Source organism: Dama dama, chromosome 19, assembly GCF_033118175.1.
Source record: "Dama dama isolate Ldn47 chromosome 19, ASM3311817v1, whole genome shotgun sequence".
In the NCBI taxonomy this organism is placed as follows: Eukaryota; Metazoa; Chordata; class Mammalia; order Artiodactyla; family Cervidae; genus Dama; species Dama dama.
In genome coordinates, this window is record NC_083699.1 from 9,439,060 (window position 1) to 9,461,461 (window position 22,402).

Sequence of the window (22,402 nt, forward strand, 5' to 3'; positions counted from 1 at the left end):
CCAACTCCATACCCATGTCTACATCTTTTTCAGGTTTTAATTAGAACAAAAATTCTAGGATCTGGTGGTTCTTGTCTCTCTACTGAAGTGGGAGGAAAGTTTGCATTTCCTTTTCCTTCTTCTGTCTCCTCCCTTTATTACTTACATCGTCCTTATCTCTTCTTTTTGTAGAAGAAATAGCACAATGCCCACCACCAGAATACTCTTGCACCTACTATTATACATTAATCTCTCTTAGTGGAAGTGCATTCCTGCATCCCTAAAATTTATATAGAGAGTAATGTGTCGGTAAGTAAAAATGAGTATTTTTTTCCTTGTATGAGAATTCACAGGTGGAGCACCTAATGAATAAATGTATTATAAAGGCCATTCACACTAGGCTTTGGATGAGAATGTGCAAAATATGAACAGAAACACGATCCAGAGACTTCGGTAAGCATGAGTGAGGCACGCCATGGAGGTTAGGGTTTCAGCAGACTTTTCTCATCCTCACATTAAAATGCTATTTCTGTATTTTCCAGAGTCTAAGAAAATTTTACAGTTATGCCCTTCTTAGTGATGAAATGTGATTTGCCTTTACCCAAGAAGCAGTTATCAGTATTCATTTTGGTTACCAGTTTAGTGCTTTTATCACAAACTACATTTTTCCCCCTGAAATACAATAATTTTATTCTCTACTATCTCCAGTAATATTTGTACAATTTTAAGAATGTTCCTCAAAATTTTTATGAAGAAATGAGATGGGCTAAATTCTATTTCCTGAAAATTCATACTAACAAAAATCATATAAACTAACCCCAATACCTCAGAATGTGGCTGTATTTGGAGACAGGGTCTTTAAAGAGGTAATTAAAGTTTTATAAGATCATTAAGGTGGGTCCTAATCCAATCTGGGCTTCCCAGGTGGCTCAGTGGTAAAGGATCTGCCTGCCAATGCAGGAAATTCGGTTCGATTCCTGGATCGGGAAGATCCCCTGGAGAAGGAAATGGCAACCCACTCCAGTATTCTTGCCTGGGAAATCCCATGGACAGAGGAGCCTGGAAGCCTATACTCCATGGGGTTGCAAAGAGTCCAACATGACTGAGCAACTACACAACAACAAATCCAATCTGACTGGGGTCTGCATGAGAGATTAGGACACAGATACACACACAGAGAGAAATACATGTGGGAACAGAGTAAAGACAACGATCCACAAGCTGAGAAGAGAGCCCTCAAAAGGCAGCAACCCTGTTGACAGTTTGATCTTTAACTTGTAGCTTCTAGACCTATGAGAAGACACATATCTGTTACTGAACTCAGCCCGTCTGCGGTGCTCTGTCGTGGCAGCCCTAGCAGACTCGTCAGGAGGCTTTCACTTCACTGCCATGAATCTATAGATCCACAGCGAGAGAACCTGCCATTTGCAATTAACAAGATACACTAACAAGGTGTGAAATCTCATTTGTTTGCTTTGTTTTTAATACCCCGCGTAAAAGATGATGTTTTTAAAATTCAGATTTCTTACCTCTGAACCACGGACGTTTACCTATAATGTTTGCTTGAATCCTTTCCAATTATATAAGCTGTTAACTAGCTTTAACATGGTTTTAGTTTTTGTTACGTGTGTATGTGTGTGTTCAGTCATGTCTGACTTTTTGCGACCCCCAGGCACCTGTGTCCATGAGATTCTCCAGGCAAGAATAATGGAGTGGGTTGCCATGCCCTCCTCCAAGGGATCTTCCCAACCCAGAGGGTAGAACCCACATCTCCTGGGGTGGGGGGAGACAGAAGGGGAATCCTTTGTGTGCAGAGAGGCCTTTTGCTCGGGGCTCTCTGACGACTCATCTCCCTCAGGTGGAACAAAAGGGATTGTCTGAGTTTTTGGCCACATGGTCGCCAGGGTTAGCCATGGCTCTGTTGCAGAGATGAGTAGCTTCCCCGGGCAACGGCTTCCCAGCTCTGCCAACACTTCCCCTTCTCTCTGGCTTTCTCTGCACCGCTGTTCTCAGCTGAGGAGTTCCTACTGCTCCACCATCTTCCACAGGCCTCAGGACCCAGCATCACCAGCTGAGCTCACACTGGGTCCACTCAGGGAATCAACTAGATTTCTCTGCCCAGGCTTCGCCCAGCTGATTTAACATGATATTAAAGCAAATGTCCTGGGTCGGGAAGATCCACTGGAGAAGGGGTAGGCTACCCAAGCAAATAACTTCACTCAGCACTGTGTCTAGAGGGAAAGTAGATATTTTCCCCCCAGTTTATTTAAACCAATGACAGCACAGGCAGAAAGGTATCCAACCCGTCCACAGAGACTAGTAAACATCACACCTAAAGACTCAAAGTTGCTAAAATAAATCACAGGCTGCCTTACTTTTTCAGTCACACCATATTCTCCATGCTCATATCTGTTTTCACAGAATTTCAATGAAAACCTCCAGAAAGAAGACCCACATCAGGGGCAGTTCACTTCTCTGGCCTGACACACACACGTACACACACACACCCATCAACATGGGAAACAGCGCTCCCCACGCCACAGAATGGAAATCTGTCAGAAGACCCACCACGATTCTCTGTCTCAGGACTGTAAGCTGCAGACAGGTCCCAGTGACCTGAATCTTGGTAAAAGCCAAAATAAATTTAAGTTCCTTGATTCATGGTTGGACTTGGGATTTAACCTCAAGAATTAAGGTTAATTAAATAAGAAAATAATCCAAAGGAAAGAACAGTAGATTACAAATGTTTGTCGTTGTTGTTCACTCACTCAGTGGGGTCTGACTCTTTGTGATCCCATGGACTGTAGCACACCAGGCTTCCCCGTCCTTCACTGTCTCCCGGAGTTTGCGCAAATTCATGTCCATTGAATTTTAATAATACCGAAATAAACATTTACAAACGTTTATTTTGGCATTATTTGGGAAGTGGAATAACAATCCCCAAATAGGAAAGTTACTAAACAAAGCAAGATACGTGTGCTTTAGGATATTATAGACTGATTTCTGGAATCACATAAATCAATAATCTGGAGGAGGGTGTAGCAACCCACTCCAGTATTCTTATCTGGGGTATCCCCGTGGACCGAGGAGCCTGATGGGCTACAGTCCATGGGGATACAAAGTTGGACACAACTGAAGCAACTTAGCATGCATGCATAAATCAATAAAATGGTATTACCTTAAAATAAATCAAAATATAGGAAGATTTGATAGAATTTCCCATGCATGTGCTAGGAATAAGGAGTTACTACACCCTACACCTCACTCACCGCCCCCACCCCCGCACACACACAAAATGCAACCTTTTGAATGAATGGCCTTGTTGTGTGAAAGCAGGGCTTAGGAAAGTCTGGGGCTGGTAGGTTGCAAGGCTCCCACAGGAACAGAAGAGTGTGGGCCACAGGGCGGCCAAAAGCATCTGGCCTCTGGGAGGAGCCCTGGGAACGTCAGGCGTGTAAGACACAGCGAGGGAAGGTGTGTGGTGAGGGCGCACCACCATCTGTGCCACGCGTGATCCAGATGACCCGCTGGGCCTGTCGGGAGCTGTCCTTGCACGTATACAGAAAAGAGCAGCAGAGGAACCCGGTAAACAAAAGCAACTGGTTTGTTAGTTGATTATGGACTCATTTTTCCCTTTAGAATTTTTATTGGTATCACTGAAGAGGAAATATTTCAAACATATTTCAGTAGACTTTTAAAGAGCACACATGCTGGTTGATAGAAACACTATGCATCCTATTTATTATCTGGATCAGAAAGAGATTCTCAGGAGATGTGGAGAGAAGAGAACCCTCCTACACTGTTGGTGGGAACGTAAGTTGTTGCACCCACTGTGGACAACAGTGGGCTTCCCCGGTGGCTCAGCGGTAAGGAATCTGCCTGCAATGCAGGAGCCACAGGAGCTGCAGGTTCTATCTCTGGGTCCCGAAGATCCCCTGGAAGAGGGCATGGCAACTCACTTCAGTACTGTTGCCTAGAGAATCCCATGGACCGAGGAACCTAGCAGGCTGCAGTCCACAGGATCGCAAAGAGTCTAACACAACTGAAGCAACCTAAGACAGCCCGTGGATAACAGTATGGCAATTCCTCAAAACCTAAAAGCAGACTTGCCTGATGATAGCAATCCCACTCCTGGGCATATATCCAGAAAAGAACTCTAATTCAAAAAATACATGCACCCCTATGTTCATAGAAGCACTATTCACAACAGCCAAGACACGGAAGCAATCTAAATTGGCAGATGAGTGGGTAAAGAAGATGTGGTACATATATACAGTGGAATACTACTCAGCCATAAAAAGAATGAAATAATGCAATCTGTAGCAACATGGATAGACCTAGAGATCACAATACTAAGTAAGTCAGAAAGAGAAAGACAAATACCATAGGATATCACATATGTGGAATCTAAAATATGACACAAATGAACTTATCTACAAAATGGAAACAGACTCATAGACACAGAAATCACACTTGTGGTTGCCAAGGGGGAACAGGATTGGGGGAGGGACAGGTTGGGAGTTTGGGATTAGTAGATGCAAACTATTATATAGAGAGTGGTTAAACAACTAGGTCCTACTCTATAGCACAGGGAACTTCAGTATCTTGTGATAAACCATAATGGACAAGAATATGAAAATGTATATGTGTGTATATATTTATATATAACTGAATCACTTGGCTGTACAGTAGGAATAACACAACACTGTAAGTCAACTATACCTCAATAAGATAAATTAAAAAAAAAAAAGAAAGGGACTCCCAGAAGGAGGGACTTTTGAGACATTCAGTAGCCAGGAAAGAGTCCTGCTTTCATTTATCAACCCTCTTAACACCTCCTGCCTCCTTTTCTTTCAAGAAAAATGACACCTGTACAGACATCTTGTCCTCACCTACTGCTGCTTTATGTCCCCTTCGTCATTCCCCAGCCACACCACAGCTCAGGTTTAATGTGGCCCCCTTTGTCGGATCCAAACAGCTGCTTTTCCTCAGGATACAGGACAGACTGTGTGTGGGGCAAGTTCCCTTCGTAGCCTTCCTTTAGTGACATTCCTTTGGAGAAGCCCAGGGTACACTTGGTGGTCACGAAGGTCAAGGGTTGCTTCCTACAACTTAAATAGTCCCCTTCCCTTTAAAAAATCTGACATGGAAACGAAGAGTAATTCAATAAGTTTCTCTTGGGTTTACTGGGAGAATGATAATACGGCCAGAAGCATCATTGCCGTAGAGCACTTGTTAATGATAATATTAATAAAATGCAAACAAATTACTCACTCAGTAAATATTTACTGAGACCTGCAATGGGTAGTGACAGAGCTGGGGTGAGGATCAGGTGCTGACTCTGGGTGATGCCCTTTTCTCAGCTTAGGAGGACAGCAAAGCTTGCACTCTGCACACTTGCAGTCAGGTTGGGTGCCTAAAGTTCCCCATTTTCCTCAACCCTCCCTGGAGGCTGTAGTTCTCGCAAACATCACCTGGCCCTCTACCCCGCCCCCATGTGTGCGCCTACACTTCCATTTGGTTTTTATTTCCATATATTTAGCTACAAATAAAAAGCTCTCCCTTGGAGAAAATGTTTCAGCAATTGTGTTGCCAACTTTGAACTTGTTTCTCTTAAGCCATCAGCCTTTCTCTGTTCCCCACTGTGAAATTGACTAAAACACAGCGTGAAGTTGACAGGATTTTGTATAGAGACCGGACATAGCATTAAAAATGTCTGAGATTTTTGTTCCCTCTTTTAACACATGGCATCTTCCAGAGCATCTATTTCTTCATATTATTATCATCATTGTTCACCAAAAGTTTTTGTTATCCAAAAAGATTATTCAGAACTAGTAACTGTATTCAACCAATTGTGCTCAAATAGAGCTCTCCTAGGGGAATGACTTATACCCTAGATGCAATATTAAAACTCTCTGTTGAAGAATAAAATAAGTTAAAAATAGATTCTTCTTTGTTCACTGGAGTTTATTCAACCCGTAGCACATTTCTTGGTCAGAAATGGCAGGCTATTGACCCTCCTCTGCTCAGAGACAAAAAATACAGGAGAGGACACAGAGCTTTAAAAATAGCATCTGTGGCAGAAGCAGATGTATACCCGCATATTGTGTCTTATTCAACTCCATGTCCACCAAGCCAAACCCAATGCCTGGCTCAGAGCAGATGCTCAATAAGTGTTTGTCAAATAAACCCATGAGCGAGAAGATCCTTTGCTCTGGCATCAGCTCTTTGTTGGAAGAAGGCATGGTGGTCAGAGGGGTTCAGTCAATAGCCTTACCACATTTGTGATCATAGGCAGCTGAAGATAGCAGAGGATCATATTTCAAAAGAAGCCCCCATGGCTCTACAGGGAAAGAACCCATCTGCCAAGGCAGGAGATGTTGGAGACAGGAGTTTGATTCCAGGGTGGGGAAGATTCCCTGGAGGAGGAAATGGCAACCCACTCCAATATTCTTGCCTGGATCATCCCGTGAACAGAGGAGCCTGGTGGGCTGCAGTCCATGGGGCACCTCACCCTACAACCTGCACCCCTGCAGGGTCAGCCTCAGGAGGCCTCTGTCTAGACGTGAGAACCCTCTGAAACTATGTCTACAGAAAGTGCTGGGTGCCCTCCAGAGCTTTAGAGGCCTGAGTCTCCCAGGACTGCCTCCGGAGTCTATGCAGCAGCTCTCATAGAAGCACCCAGCAGCGCAGATGACTAGCAGCTTACCTGTACACTTTGGCTTCCAAAACTAGGTCTCCAGCCAGACGGCTTTCCTGGATCTCAAACCATTTCACATTTTCTCTTGAACATCAACCCAGGGGCACTGTATAGAAATGCCAAACTCAAGCCGTAGACTTTCTTCTGAACCACGCACTACATCATCTTGTGGGCCCCAATACCAGACCAATTCTTTGTATTTGCCAAGGATACCCCGTTCTCCTTCCATACTCAACTCCCCATGTTTCCTCAACACCTCCACACTTTGGTGAGTGGCATTTCCAGTGCCTGAGATCTCCTTGCACCTTTATCTTTCTTGGAAAACTGTTCATCCTTCAAGAACTCACTCCGTATCACTCCCTTTCCTGACCTCTCCTCGCTCCTCTGGCGTGGAGTGAGCTTCCAGAGAGCTTTGTTCAGGGGTTCAACTAGTACTTGTCATTTATCTATGAGCTTAGTTGTCACCTCTTGACTGTGACTGTCACACCCACCCCCACACCCCCCAAGAGTTCTCAAAGCCAAGTGAACATCAAAATCATCTGGGGAACTTTTGAAACAGAAATTTCCAGGCCTCACACCTGGAGATTCAGACTCAATAGGTCTGGGGTGGAACCCAGGGATGCTGAATCTCTAAAGGCTCCTGAGGAGGACTTCTCTGGTGATCCAGTAGTTAAGAATCTGCTTGCCAATGCAAAGGACACATTCAATCCCTGGTCCAGGAAGACGACATATGCTGCAGAGCAACTAAGCCTGAGGGCCATGACTGCTGGAACCCTGTCACCCTAGAGCTGATGCTCTGCACCAAGAGGAGGCACCGCAGTGGGAAGCCCACACCCCGCAACTAGAGAGCAGCCCCCACTCTCTGCAACTAGAGAAAGCCCGCATGTAGCAATGAAGACCCAGTGCAGTCAAAACCAAATAAATCAAAAAAATTGTAAATAATAATAAAAGCTCCTGAGGGGATTCTGGAGCTCAGCCATGTGTGGGAACTTCATCCTAGGTGATAGCCCCTATGTTTTTTTTCCCAAAGTGTTTATCCATTTCATGTATCTGTTCTTCTAAACATTGCGAGGCAGGAGGTGAATTTTAAGATGCGGAATAAAGGCCTTAGGCACAGGCAGCACACTCCACAATCGTTTTGCTAGAATACTATAAAGGAGTAGCTCCAAAACCGCAGCTGCTGCTGGCATAACATGCAACTTAGAGGACGGGATGTGTCAGAAGAGAAGTGCTCATTGCAACCAAGGAGGAATGTCTGTGAGAAGGTTACTCCTGGACGGTCCCCAGTGGACAAGCACACCCTTGATCCCGTATCCTTTCTTATGCAGCAGGTGGCAGAGCATCAGTTTGTAGTAGCAGATCCATCTTTGGTGGGAGCATGGGTGAGCTGATGAACAGATGTCCAATGGACACTGAAGGAAAGCAAGATGTTCTGAACCACTGAGAGACTGAGAGGGTCCTGAAAGAGAATCGCGAGTTAGTTCAGAGTCTGGAAATAGGTGGCAGAATTGAACCCCATATCCAGTTCCAGAGAGCCTTGGCTGCCCTGAGGTGTGGCCTGTGTGCTCAGCCACGTCTGATTCTTTTGCAACCCTGTAGGCTGTAGCCCGCCAGGCTTCTGTCCGTGGGATTCTCCAGGCAAGAACACTGGAGTGGGTTGCCATGCGTTCCTCCAGGGCATCTTCCCGACCCAGGGATCCAACCCATAGCTCTTCTGTTTCCCATGTTGACAGGCGGATTCTTTACCACAAGCCCCACCTGGGAAGCCCCACCCTGGGGAGGAAATTGCATCTAATTTCTGATAGATTCTCTCTTCTCCCTGTGCATTTCTTCCCCATCTCTCCCACTTCCTCAAAGACTTTTATAGACCAGTAGCTTTTCCAGTCTTCCCCAAACCCATATCAAGTGTCTTCAAAGCCCACGAGAATAACCTGGCTCAACATCAGGGGCCTGTATGTGACCCGGAAATGGATCCAGCTGTCCAAAAGGTAGAAGAAGGTCTCTGAATCCACCCTGGGCAGGGAAGCTGACCGAATTCAAAAATTTCAGAAAGGTGAGAAAAACGTTGAATTGGAGATGAGAGTGACTGGTCCTCCCCCACAGAGGAAGGAGATGTGTCCCTCCCACGGCATCATCTCTGTCAGAGGCAGTCAGTGCAGCTCCCTGCATGGTTCCCCTGCCATCTGGCAGCACTTGGAGCCCCTTGGGGACTCTGTTTAGGAGCCACTTAAATTCATAATTCAAATTCAAGAGCATTTTCAATGTAAAAAGAGTAATGCTTGATTTGATTTGATTGCCTTGGGCTTACAGGGGAAAGGGAAGTAGGGAGGGGAGAGAGCCTGCACTTCCCCCACGAGCAGGGACAGCTGCTGCTGGTGGGGAACATGCCCAGGGCATCGCTTTTCCATGTAATTACTCCCAGGCAGGAAAATAAAAGCAATCCACATCTTCTCCCCAACCTACCAGCAACCTCCCCAGCCTTGCACCTCAGGAAACAAGGTCTTTGCCATTGGGCAACTTGACAGGCTGTCCCACAACAAACATCAGCTGTCACAGGCAGAGTGCAAGGAGAAGGAAAACCTCCAGGGCCAAGTAGAAGCAATCAGGAGAGTTCAAACATGCCCACCAAGGGACCTCCAGACAAGCATAAGGGAGCATCAGGGGGAGATGAGGGCCCAGCAGATGGCTCTCCGGGGTCTGCCTGTGGTTCAATGTCTGTGTTCACATGGAGAATTCATGGACTGCTTTTACACACAGATCTCACCTCGTTGGAAAAACAGTGGCAAGATGAGAGCAAAAATAGACACGTCTATGAAATTTGTTTTTCTATTTCTGACTTACGTTGTTGTACGGTAGAAGCCAACACAATATTGTAAATTAAAGAGAAGAAAAAATTTTTTTTAAAAATAGACACATCTAATCCAATAGCACTGAAATCTTCAACCAACATAAAGTAACATAACAATCCTAGAACCCTCCAAAGGTCCCCAGCTGGTCTGCCCCCCAGACTCAAGGGGAGATGAAATGAGGGTGAAAATGTCCATGTGGGTGGAGAGCCTAGTGGCTTCCCCTGCCCCCTTGCCACCTGCAGACACTAACATGGTCTGGCCAGGGCCACATGACTTCCTGGACACCCACCCAGTTCATTAATTGGTACCATGTAGCCCTGAAACCCTGGTTACAGCTGGCTGGACCATGAAGACGTGCTTGATTCAAGGGCAGCCTGGTTCAGGGACCCTGCCCAATAGGCACAATTGTGACCTAATTAAGCTGATCCAATCTCATTGCTTAGACCTTTCAAGACCCCAACATTATTAAAAATTAGTAAGAAGCAAGAAATAGCAGTTGGTAGAGGGAATAAAAGACATTCTGTTTACCAAATATGCAAACCAAGTTCATATCTAACCACCGGAGTATCAAAAAAATTATTTTAGAAATAACTGCTATTTTATTTTATAAAAAATTCATCATCATGGAGGAAAAATGTCAGAACTTTTCCTAGATTTATTTATATTTATCTTATGAAACTCTCTATGGCATTTACTTTGAAATTCGGATCAGGAGAGGGAGGGCAGCCTACACATTTTCTGGTCTAAAATGTCTTAATGTGAGCCTGGAAAACTACAAAGAGAAGCAGCAGGAAGAAGCCCCAAAGCAGTAGGAGCCAAGGGTAGGAGAGAAGCAAGCATCAGGTAGGCAGAAGGCAGGAGGAAGAGGTGCACACCAGAGACTCGCTGAGGCCCCGTCGTGACCGGGCTGCAGAGAGGGGATGCAGCTCCTGGAGGAAGCCTCCTGAAATCCCTGCGGTGCCCAGAGTTGCTGCAGGGGCCTCAGCGTGGCCCACAGCTCCCCTTTCCTCACATCGCACCTCTTTATCTGCTGAACTTGAGTTTTGTCTTTGCTTCTTGAAACCTAAAAGAACCTAACTAAGGCATCATATTAGCAAATAAAAGAAATATATGCAGATACCACAATCAAAGCCAAAGGTGAGAAGCTTTAAAGGGAGTGGACAGGTTACTATGATTTGTGTGGTTCAGTTGAGAGGCTTAATTCAAGAAGAGCTTTGAGTCGAAAGACGAACACCGAAGCACATCGAGTACCTTCAGAAGACGTATCGGAGGCCAGGACAAATACATGGGAACCCGTGTCTTAAATGGGCAACCAGCAGGAAGCTAGGGGTGTACCATCAGAGGAAGAGAGAGTCCAGGGGGCTCATGGCAGACGCTGTCCTGCGTCAGAGGACTGTCAAGGGGAGGAAGGATTGGAGCTGCTTCCTGTGCCAAGGGAGAGAAACAGGAACAGGGGGAGCAAAGCTTTTATTTCAATAGTTAGAGAGGCTGTTCAAAAATCTGAATTTTTCAGAAGATGGGTGGTCTACTTTAAAAGGCAGTGAGTTGTTTGTCATTGAAAATGTCTAAAGGGAAAAATGACTGTGCTTTGGCAGCAATATTTTAAAGAGAAAATTTAAAAAATCATCTCAATTATGAGAATGTGCGAGAGACAGGCCCCTTCCATCCATGACCTTTCCTGTGTAAGGAGCACAAACTCTGGAGCCTCATTACTCAGGCTTGTATCCTGGATGATTAAAAATTAAATGTATGTCCTGAAACCATAAGACTTTTTAGAAGAAACATGGGTCTTTGACATCATTCTTAGAAACGTTTTTTTTTTTTCTCATGCTATCTCCTCAGGCAAGGAAAACCAAAGCAAAACTAAAGAAATGGGACTACTTCAGACTAAAAAGCTTCTGCATAGTGAAGGAAACTATCAACAAAATGATAAGACAGCCTAGTGAATGAGTGAAGATATTTGCAAATCACATACCAGACAAGGGGTTAGTACCTAAAATATACAAAGAACTTACACAACTTAACATCAAAAATAAACAACCTGATCAAAAAGACACTTGAAAAGATGCTTAGCATTACTAATCATAAGGGAAATGCAAATCAAAACTACAGTGGGATATCACCTCACATCTGTAAGAACGACTATTATCAAGAAGACAAACAATAACCACTGCTAGTGACAATGTGCAGAAAAGGAAACCCTCATGTGCTGTGGGTGGGATTGTATTAAATTGGTGCAGCCACTGTAGAAAACAGCCTAGATTGTTTGGGAGATTCCCCCCAAAATTTAAAAATAGAATTATCACCACACAAACCAGCAGTTTCACTTCTGGGTAATTTTTTTCAACAAAAAATAAAAACACTAATTTGATAAGATATATGCACCCCAATGCTCATTGTAACATATACAATGACCAATATATGGCAGCAACATGTCTATCAATAAATGAATAGATAAGGAAAACATGGTTAATAATGGAATATTATTAACCATAAAAAACAATGAAATCTTGCCATTTGTGACAACATGGATGGGCCTAAAGGGTAACATAGTAAGTAAAATAAGACAGAGAAGGACAAACACTGTCTGGTTTCACTTACATGTAGAATCTAAGAAGCAAAGCAACTTAACAAACAGAACAAAACAGAAGCAAATGTATAGAATACAGAGAACAACTTGGCAGTTGCCAGAGGAAAGAGGGTGGGGAGGTTCAGTGAAATAGCTGAAGGGAGATTAAGAGATACAAATTTTCAGTTACAAAATAAATAAGTCATGGGGATGTAATGTACAGCATAGGAAATATAATCAATAATATTGTAGAAACTTTGTGACAGGTGGTAGCTAGACTCATGATGGTGACCATTTTGTAATATATAAAAAATATCCAATCGCTATGCTGTACAGCTGAAATTAATCTAATACTATAAGTCAATTATATTGAATGCTTCAATATTTAAGAAGGGAAAAAAGATTATAACAGATGAATGCAGGCAATCAGCACTCTGCTGTGATGGATGTTAGAGGGGCCAATGAAAACAGGGTGAAATGCTTGCCTATGGCCCAAATCCTCAGGAAAAGAAACAGTCTTTATTTCCCTGGGGAAAATGCAAACGACTGATGCAATTCCTTCTTACCACAAAGAGGAGGAGAATAGAGGATAGGTAAGAATCTCTGCTTAATATCTCAGATTTTTAACCAAAAATAAAAAGACTGACCATTTTTACAGACCAAAGAAGTCTATGTAATGCTTTAGTCATGTAGCCTCAATATAATTATCTATTCCATTTCTCTGCACCCTCCTCAAAAATTAAATTTCTCACTTTTCTCATAGTCAATTTTGCATCCGAGTAATAAGATCACGTCGATAACTGAAACTAATATATAAAGCCCCAAATTTCATTTTAGTGAAAAACATCCAATTTCCTCAGCAAATCTTTAGTAGCCAGCATATCTTCTGATGGCTTGGACTAAAAGGAAACCAGAGATTAAAACAGACATGAAAGATTCAAATCATACCCCTCCTGAGCTTTCAGCTCCCACGTAAGAGTCTTCTGGCTAGGAGGTTTATTAATCAGGTTAAGCTGGACTGTTCTAACAAAGTATTACAAACCTCCAAATCTCAGTGGCTTAACATGACTGCAATTTATTTCTCCAGTCATTTAAAGCCAACACAGACAAGCAGTTCCCCAAGGTAACTTATCTCCCACATGGTGACTTAGAGATACAGACTCCCTCCATTGTGATTTCAGGATTGTGGAACAAAGCAAGAGAAAAGGTAAAGAGCTCATACTGCCTATGATTAAAAGAAGCACATCTCTCTTCTATTCACTGGTAACCAAAACCAGAGACATGGTTTTCAACCTCACTTCAAAGAGGCTCAGCAAAGTAGGGGAGCACATGGGATATGAGGCAGCATTACTGCCTCTTTTGGAGTATACAATTCTCACCAAAATCAAACTTAGGTCAGGGATAGTCAGATGGCTTGGGAATTCAACCTCAGGCAGACGCAGGTATCCCGGCCTCAACATTCCACAGTTTAAGAATTTCTACTTGTCTATGTCTATGTCTATGTCTATGTCAGTTTTCCCCATGAAGAGAGAGCACCCTGGCATTTGAATAAAATGTTAAGGAAAAGCACCCCAAGCCCCAGTTTTGCAGAAGATGGAGCTTAAAAGATGGCAACAAAATCAACACTGTTCTTATCAGACTTGGTCCAAGATTTGGAAAATATCATAGTCTGGACACCATACACATAAGCCCATCATTGGGCATAGATCATGTAATTAACAAGCATTTTCAAATTATATGTACCACAAAGCATAGCTTAGCTTTTCCATTGTTCCACGATTTTTGTCCTAAAATGTTGCTGTCTGCAAAAAATGTTCATGTTCATTTTTTAGTGAAACCAGGTCTATTTCTCTGTAGGAGAAGGGTATTTTTGTTGTTGTTTTGTTTTCCTCGGGGCTGAGTGTATAGAACTTCTGAGTGCATCACCCTCACTGTGCAATCTTTTGCTGCCAGTTTCTATGTGGAAATACATACCATGACTTTTTTCTAGTAGTTGTTGTTCTTGGAAAAGCCTCCAGGCCCTAGTACATGTATAGGAGAATGGCATTCAGGAAAGAGAATCACAGTAATAAATCTGATTTATGAAAGATATATGACTGAGAAATATGAAATCATCCTAATAGCCCCAGAAGTGGTAACTTTGCAGATATTTTTCCTCTCTTTCTTTGTAGATGGCAATTAGTGACCTCTAGGTTTCTTTCCAATATTCACTGACTCTTTGACACCATTCTACCCAACCACCTCTGCCATCACCTTGGACAACAGGAATCTGCTTATCCAACAGGGGGGCTCCTGTCTCCACAACTTCCTGAGCTTCAGTTGTCTTATTAGGCTTTATCCACTTCAATCATTTATATAGGTGTAGCCCAAATCCTATATCCTCTATCCCCAATAATTCAAGGACCCAAATTTAAACTCTAAGATTCCAGTCCTTAAGTATGATTTCCTGTCTTTAGAGTACACTCAATCTCTCAATCCCTATGCCCACTTTTCACATTTTTTAGCATCCAGTCCCTTGGCCTTAGGAGGTAGTGAACTGCTTATTTCTGTGGATGTTTAGGAAGAAGAAGGATGATCCCTGTCAAGGACGTGACAGAGGCCTACCTTGACCTTTTGAGAAAGTCATGTTGCCCTAGAATGTGAAGGGATACAGAATTCAAGGACATATTGCAACTGTGATTTTTTTTTTTTTTTTTTTTGCAGTGCAGCTGTGACTTAAATGCTTGATTCTAGTAGCTGCAGAGACCTGACCTTCCAATGAGTTTTTAATATTTAAATGACCAAGGTTAAAAATTAGGTACTAAATAAGGACAAAATAATTGAAGTGCTAATTACTGAAAAACCTTGGCAGGATTAAGAAACCATGTGTGTTAATTTAAATAAGCTGAGCAATAGGGGTGAGGGGTTAAGAGGAACAAACTGTCATGTATAAAATAGACAAGCTATGAGGATATGTTGTCCAACACAGGGAATATAACCATTATTTTATGATAATATAAATAATGTATGACTTTTGAAATTGCACACAGGGCCTCCCTGGTGGCTGAGATGGTAAAAAATCTACCTGCAGTGCAGGAGACCCAGGTTCAATCCCTAGGTCCGGAAGATTCCCTGGAGAAGGGAATGCAGACCCACTCCAGTATTCTTGCCTGGAGAATTCCATGGATGGAGGACCCTGGTGGGCTACATTCCATGGGGTCACAAAGATTCAGACGTAACTGAGTAAACTAACACTTTCACTTTTTTTCACATGTAACTGATAATAGTATGTCAACTATACTTCAATAAGATAGACAAACAGATATAAATAGATAAAGCTGAGTTGACTGAACTCAACTGAACTGAAAGCTGAGTTATGTTACAGTTAGTACCTTACAAATGCAAAAAACAATGATACCCAAGAGTCTGTAATTAAGGTAATACCCAATTTACAGAAGGAAAATGGTGCTGCTCAAGAATCATAAACAGTGTTTGGGGCCATAATATCTGCCTTAAATCCAGTATACTGAGGTGAATTAGAACTTGCCTCAGCTTTTAACTCCAATTTAGATCAGACTTAATTAGAAAATGTCTTTGTTGTAATAAGAAAAGATAACACAAGAAAAAGAATCCTATATGGAACAGAAATATATACATGACACACACCAGCATACTTGCTTGTAAATATCTGAAGAGCACATCAGTCACTTCAGCAGAGAGGAAGTGCGAAGGAGATGTGGAGACTTAATTGTATCTTTACATAGCTTTGGAAAGTTGAACCATACACAAGGTTAATTTTTAAATTTTTCATCAAATAATAGCTGCATGTACATAAAAATATTGAATAGTACAGATTTCATGATAAACAGTCTCACTCCTCAGGAGGAACCACTTTCTCCCAATATTGTTCATAGTTCTTCTGATGGTTACTTTGATATCTCTAAACTATACACTTTTGATACTTTCTTGATTTACTAATTTTCTGTATTAACTATTCTTCTCAAAAATGAGCTCACGTACATTGTCCCATCTCCATTCTGCCCAGCATAGTCATATTACTACTTTTTGGTCTTTTGTTGTTCCTTTTCTCGGCTTAAATAAAGTTTGCCCCCTTCTTATCCTACCAACAGTAGAAAACAGATAATATCTTTCGGCTCCCTACTGGTACTTACAGATTGATCATAAATGTTTATATTTTCACATTTGAAAATAAAAAAGAAAGAACAAGAATCCTAAAGTTGCCAGCTAAGTGAAAGCAGAGCAACAGGTCAAACACGTTTACAAACTGGTGACCGATCTGAAACCTGTCAATGGTCATCTCCAGACTGCCAGGATGGAAACACTCCTGCAGAGAAATTCTAAGCATTTATTGGACTTGGGATTATGGCCTTAGTATTCTTACACTGTCATCAAGGCAGACAATCATCTGTCTTTTTTAGCTTAAGAGATCAAATAAGAGGATATTTCATGCATCAGAGAATAACATCTCAGACATTGGTTTCCAATTGATAAAATCAAAGAACCATATGTTAGAAGAGATGTTATAAGAGACCTTCAAAACTCCTGGGACAATCTAATGTAACTATGGAATTATTTTTCTTTTCCTTGAGGAACAAAAGGAAGTTAATAAGACCATAACTATTGCTTGTAAGCTATTTACAAGAAGATCTATGTGCCTCCTTTCCTGAAGATGAATACACTGCAAGAGGAGAAAATATAACACCTGCCACAAACTTTGCTCAAAGCTCTTCATTAGAACTTCCCCGGTGGTCCAGTGGTTAAGAATCCACCTGCCAATGCAGGGGACAGATTCAATCCCTGGTCCAGGAAGACTCCACACATCACGAGGCAATTAAGTTTGTGCACCAGAACCACTGAACTTGCCCTCTAGAGCCCACGTGCCACGACTCCTGAGCCCACAGGTCACAGTTACTGAAGCCTGCAAGCCTAGAGCCTGCACTCCACGGGAGAAGACGCCGCAATCAGAAGCTGCGCGCCGCAACTGGAAGAGCAGCCCCCGCTTGCTGCCACTAGAGAAAGCCCACGTGTAACAATAAAGACACAGCACAGCCATAAATAAATAAACATATACTTGTTTAAGAAGCTTCTGTGTTAGAAGATTGCGCTAACTTGCTTCCTGTGGTTCTTCTAGAGGACAGAAAGACTCTCACCTCCCATCGTCCTGAGGGAATTAAGAGAATTATCATTGACAGGCACAATGGACCCAAGATTTCTGCTCTGGATAAAGCCCAAGAAAAGAACCAGACCATCTTGCCATCACTACTGTTTTCTACTGAAATACCTACCGCATTTCTGCCAAAGACGAGAGAACTATGAGCAAAACCTTTCTACTATATCCCATCACCAAGCTCTGCCACCTTGGGTTCCAGAGCTATTCACATCTTTAAATCTCACTTTCGACAGGAAACTCAAAGCAAGGTAAACAAAATAAGATTATTTCCTAGCACTGTATTTGATAGCAAAAAATGGGTAGACAAAACCATTTGACTTAAAGAGTCCTAAACTGTCCATCTCATTGCAAGGAAAATGATATCAATAACTGCTAATAACCCTCTAGAGACATCTTCTAACCTGGGAAAAGTCCTATGACACTTTATTCAATGGTTGACTGGACAAGTAACTGCTAAGCTCCCTGGCAACCCCAGAGCATTACACAAGTGCTTATTATGTAGCTGGCTCCCTATATAGCGCTGAAATAATATCCCATGCAAATGTTCAAAGGGGAGGAAAGGAGATGCAGTGAGAATACTTTTAGCATTCCCACAGAGGGGAAGCTGATCTTTATCATCTGATGTTCAATCAGACACTGGATGGATTTAGTCCACATCTTTACTTTTCAATAAGAATCCTAACTTGATGTTTAAGAGCTGCCACTGCTACTATTGGTGGTTTTAATCCCCCTTTAAAAATATGTATAGGTGTTGCGTGAAAGGACAGAAGGTTAGCATTGCCCTTGACAAGGATGGAAGAGGTCCTCAGGCCTGGCAACACGCATATGGTTAAGTCACTAGCACCTACTTTGCAGCCTCTAACCACTGGCTTTTGTTTTGTTTTGTGCAAATAGGAACTGAAAGGGTAAACTTATCAAACCCATTAAACCTGTAAAAAAAAATGTATAGAACTTTGTTAGGTAATTTAAACCTGAAAACAATTTGTAAAATCCTTCTGTTGTTTTATACCATGGTCTGTCTGTCGCTAAGTCATGTCTGACTCTTGTAACCCCATGGACTGTAGCCTGCCAGGCTCCTCTGTCCATGGGATTCTCCAGGCAAGAATACTGGAGTGGGTTGTCATTTCCTTCTCCAGGGGATTTTCCGAACCCAGAAATCGAACCCGGGTCTCCTGCTTTGCTGGTAGATTCTTTACCAACTGAGCCATCAGGGAAGCCCTCGTATTTATACCATGGAATACTAAGCAAATACCAAGTTGTTCAAATGAAGTAAATCAGGGGAAATGTATCTAGCTTGTCAGATTTGCTTAGCCACCCCCATTATGACCAAAAATTATTCAGGAAAATTACACAAGACAAGCTAGTTTGAAACTAATGTCACAGGGGAAAATGGCTCTAAATAAGTTGCATTTTAAAAGAAAAATAATGAAGCCACTAGCTTAAAAGCAAAATCAATTTTAAAAGACAGAGATCCAATAGGGACTACTCTGCATTTAAAATGACTAAACTCTTTCATTTAATGCAAGCCAGGTATGATGTTTACACAAACCATTACAAGTTGCTGGAATATATGAAATCCTAAGGAATCCAATAACACACACTGTGGGATGAATCACACAAAGCTTCTGAATATAAAATAACAGAGACAACCCAAATTTGAGATCTGAAAACTTAAAAAATGAGATCTGACATCTTTGATAGCAGTGCTTGTATTAATAATGGCACTTTGAAGTCTGTATGAAAAAGAAAATAAATAAGCAAGTCCATGTAATTTTACAATGCATATACCCATTAACAAGCTACCCTAACAAGCTGATGGCAGCAAATGGTACCTAAAGGGTGTCTGCCCCAAAGCCTGGGATGAGGAGGGTTTATGGCTTCCTGTCTCCCAGCCACACGAAGTTGCCTTGGTGACTTTCTGTCTCAAACTGGTTTGCTCTCCAAAAATACAACAAGCCAGATGCCTGTGGGTTCGGGTATGTCTAATTGAGCCACACTGAGCACCAAATGACCTAGAAATGTTTAATCTAGCTTTTGTCAAAACAAATTACTGGGATGTTCTCCTGCCCCTTAGGGACTAATTTATAACTGGATCCCAAGTTCTATGCAATGCTGTGGGCCAAGGTGATGCCCCCCCTTCACCCTGCATGCAGAGTCTCTGGGTATGATGCTCTGATAGGAAGAGGAACCACTCTAACATCGTGAGACTAAGAGGATGGCGCTCCCCAGGTGGCTCAATGGTAAAGAATCTGCCTGCCCATGCAGGAGGTGCAAGAGATGCAAGGAGACACGGGAGACGTGGGTTCCATCCCTGGGTTGGGAGATCCCCAGGAGAAGGGAATGGCTACCCACTCCAGTATTCATACCTGGAGAATTCCATGCACAGAGGAGCCTGGCAGGCCATAGTCATAGTCCATGGGGCCGCAAAATCCAGTCGCACATGACTGAGCACACACTCATACAATAAGAGGATGGCCACATGAAATTCTGTGAGGGTCCTGGAGAGAGGTGTGCATTTTGGGCCTTTTGTTCCTTAAAGAGCTCTTTCTTTGGAAAGAGAGGCTTGGTATGCTCTCAAATTGCCCACTGATGATTTTTTGCCAATGAGATTATGTAAGGTGTTATGGGCTGACTGCTAGTAAGCCTCCCCAAATTCAGGTCTTGAAACTCTACCACATAATGCAGTGCTAATAGGAAGTAGAATCTTTCGGGGATAACTCTAATTAGATGAGCTCATGAGAGTGCAGCCCTCGTAAGTGGGACTAGTACCTTTATAGAGTTAGGAGAAAGCACGCCCCCTCCCTCTGCTCTCTGCTCTGTAAGGATATAACAGGCAGACAACAATCTACATCCAGCCTCCAAGAGAACCTCACCAGAACCTGACATGCTGGCCATGATCTTGGACTTCCAGCCTCCTAAACTCTGAGGAATGTTTGTAGTTTAGAAGCCAACCAGCCTATGGTACTTTGTTATAGCATATACAACTAAGACAGCATATCATGATGGTGAGCACTAACATAGCATTTCTCATATTTCACTATCAAATTATTCCCATCTCATAAACAATTTACTAGGATGCAGGACTTTTGGAAAGAAACTTGAAAACCAGGTTTGAGCTTGGTTTTATCGATGTTCGGTGGAAGAGGTTCAGCCCCTCTGAGCTCTCTCTAAAATCTCCACCCTGCCACAGCACAGAGTTGAGAGAAGGGATACACAAGAATTTCTGTTTGCCCATATTTGGTTTTATTCAACTTTCTCACTTTGGGCAATCTGATGGTTGTAAAGTGGGTCTTATTATTGTTCCCATTTGCACTTCTCTACTCCCGAAATTGGACATCTCTTTACATACATGATATCCATTTACATTTTTTTCAGTGGATTTTGTTGACCATTTTTATTGATTGATTTGTTCATTGTATGTCATAGATATCCAGTTCCAGTTCAATCACTCAGTTGTGCCGACTCTTTGTGACCCCATGAACCGCAGCATGCCAGGCCTCCCTGTTCATCACCAACTCCCAGAATCCACCCAAACCCATGTCCATGGGCTCGGTGATGCCATCCAACCATCTCATCCTCTGTCGTCCCCTTCTCCTCCTGCCCTCAATCTTTCCCAGCATCAGGGTCTTTTCAAATGAGTCAGCTCTTTGCATCAGGTGGCCAAAGTATGAGAGTTTCAGCTTCAACATCAGTCCTTCCAATGGACACCCAGGACTGATCTCCTTTAGGATGGACTGGTTGAGTCTCCTTGCAGTCCAAAGGGCTCTCAAGAGTCTTCTCCAACACCACAGTTCAGAAGCATCAATTCTTCAGTGCTCAGCTTTATTTATAGTCCAACTCTCACATTCATATATGACCACTGGAAAAACCATAGCCTTGACTAGACGGACCTTTGTTGGCAAAGTAGTGTCTCTGCTTTTTAATATGCTGTCTAGGCTGGTCATAACTTTCCTTCCAAGGAGTAAGCGTCTTTTAATTTCATGGCTGCAATCACCATCTGCAGTGATGTTGGAGCCCAGAAAACGTCAGCCACTGTTTCCACTGTTTCCCCATCTATTTGCCATGAAGTGATGGGAACAGATGCCATGATCTTAGTTTTCTGAATGTTGAGCTTTAAGCCAACATTTTCACTCTCCTCTTTCATCAAGAGGCTCTTTAGTTCTTCTTCCCTTTCTGCCATAAGGGTGGTGTCATCTGCATATCTGAGGTTATTGATATTTCTCCTGGCAATCTTGATTCCAGCTTGTGCTTCTTCCAGCCCAGCGTTTCTCATGATGTACTCTGCATATAAGTTAAATAAGCAGGGTGACAATATACAGCCTTGAGGGTGTATATTCCTTTTCCTATTTGGAACCAGTCTGTTGTTCCATGTCCAGTTCTAACTGTGGCTTCCTGACCTGCATACAGGTTTCTCAAGAGGCAGGTCAGGTGGTTTGGTAGTCCCATCTCTTGAAGAATTTTCCACAGTTTATTGTGATCCACACAGTCAAAGGCTTTGGCATAGTCAACAAAGCAGAAATAGATGTTTTTCCTGGAACTCTCTTGCTTTTTTTGTTCACGTGCAGTATATATCTTCTTCATGATGGTAGCAGAGTTCCAAAAGACAGCACAGATTGGCCCAGAACTAGCACAGTATCACTTTTTGCTACATTCTAATGTAGCAAAATTCTAAGGGCCAAAGCAAGTCACAAAACCAAGGCAGACTCAAAGGACGGGAAATAGACTTTGCCTCTTGATTGTGTGTGTGCTGTCATTTCAGTTATATCTGACTTTTTTCAACCCCTTAGAGTGTAACCCACGAGGCTCCTCTGTCCATGGGATTCTCCAGGCAAACATACTGCAGTGGGTTGCCTTTACTCCAGGGGATCTTCCCAACCCAGGGATTGAAACTGGATCTCCTGCACCTCTTCCACTGCAGGTGAATTCTTAACCTACTGAACCACCTAGGAAGCCCACTTCTTGATTAAATGAACTACAAATTCACATTGCAAAGGGCACAGACCGTGGAAGAGAAACACGATCAGGATCATTTTTGTAATCAATCTACCATTCAATTGTTTCAGTTATATATTGGTTTATAATAAAGAACCCCCAAAAATTCATGGCTTACAACAACAGTTCACTACTATCTCTTC

At 42.7% G+C, this 22,402-nt stretch overlaps 1 non-coding gene across 1 annotated transcript; it reads left to right on the top strand.

The window, feature by feature from the left end:
• Positions 1-18,015: 18,015 nt before the first annotated feature.
• Positions 18,016-18,141, top strand: LOC133074320 (U6atac minor spliceosomal RNA). Its single transcript, XR_009697165.1, has one exon. It is a non-coding gene; the product is annotated as a U6atac minor spliceosomal RNA (small nuclear RNA).
• The last annotated feature ends 4,261 nt before the right edge of the window (positions 18,142-22,402 follow it).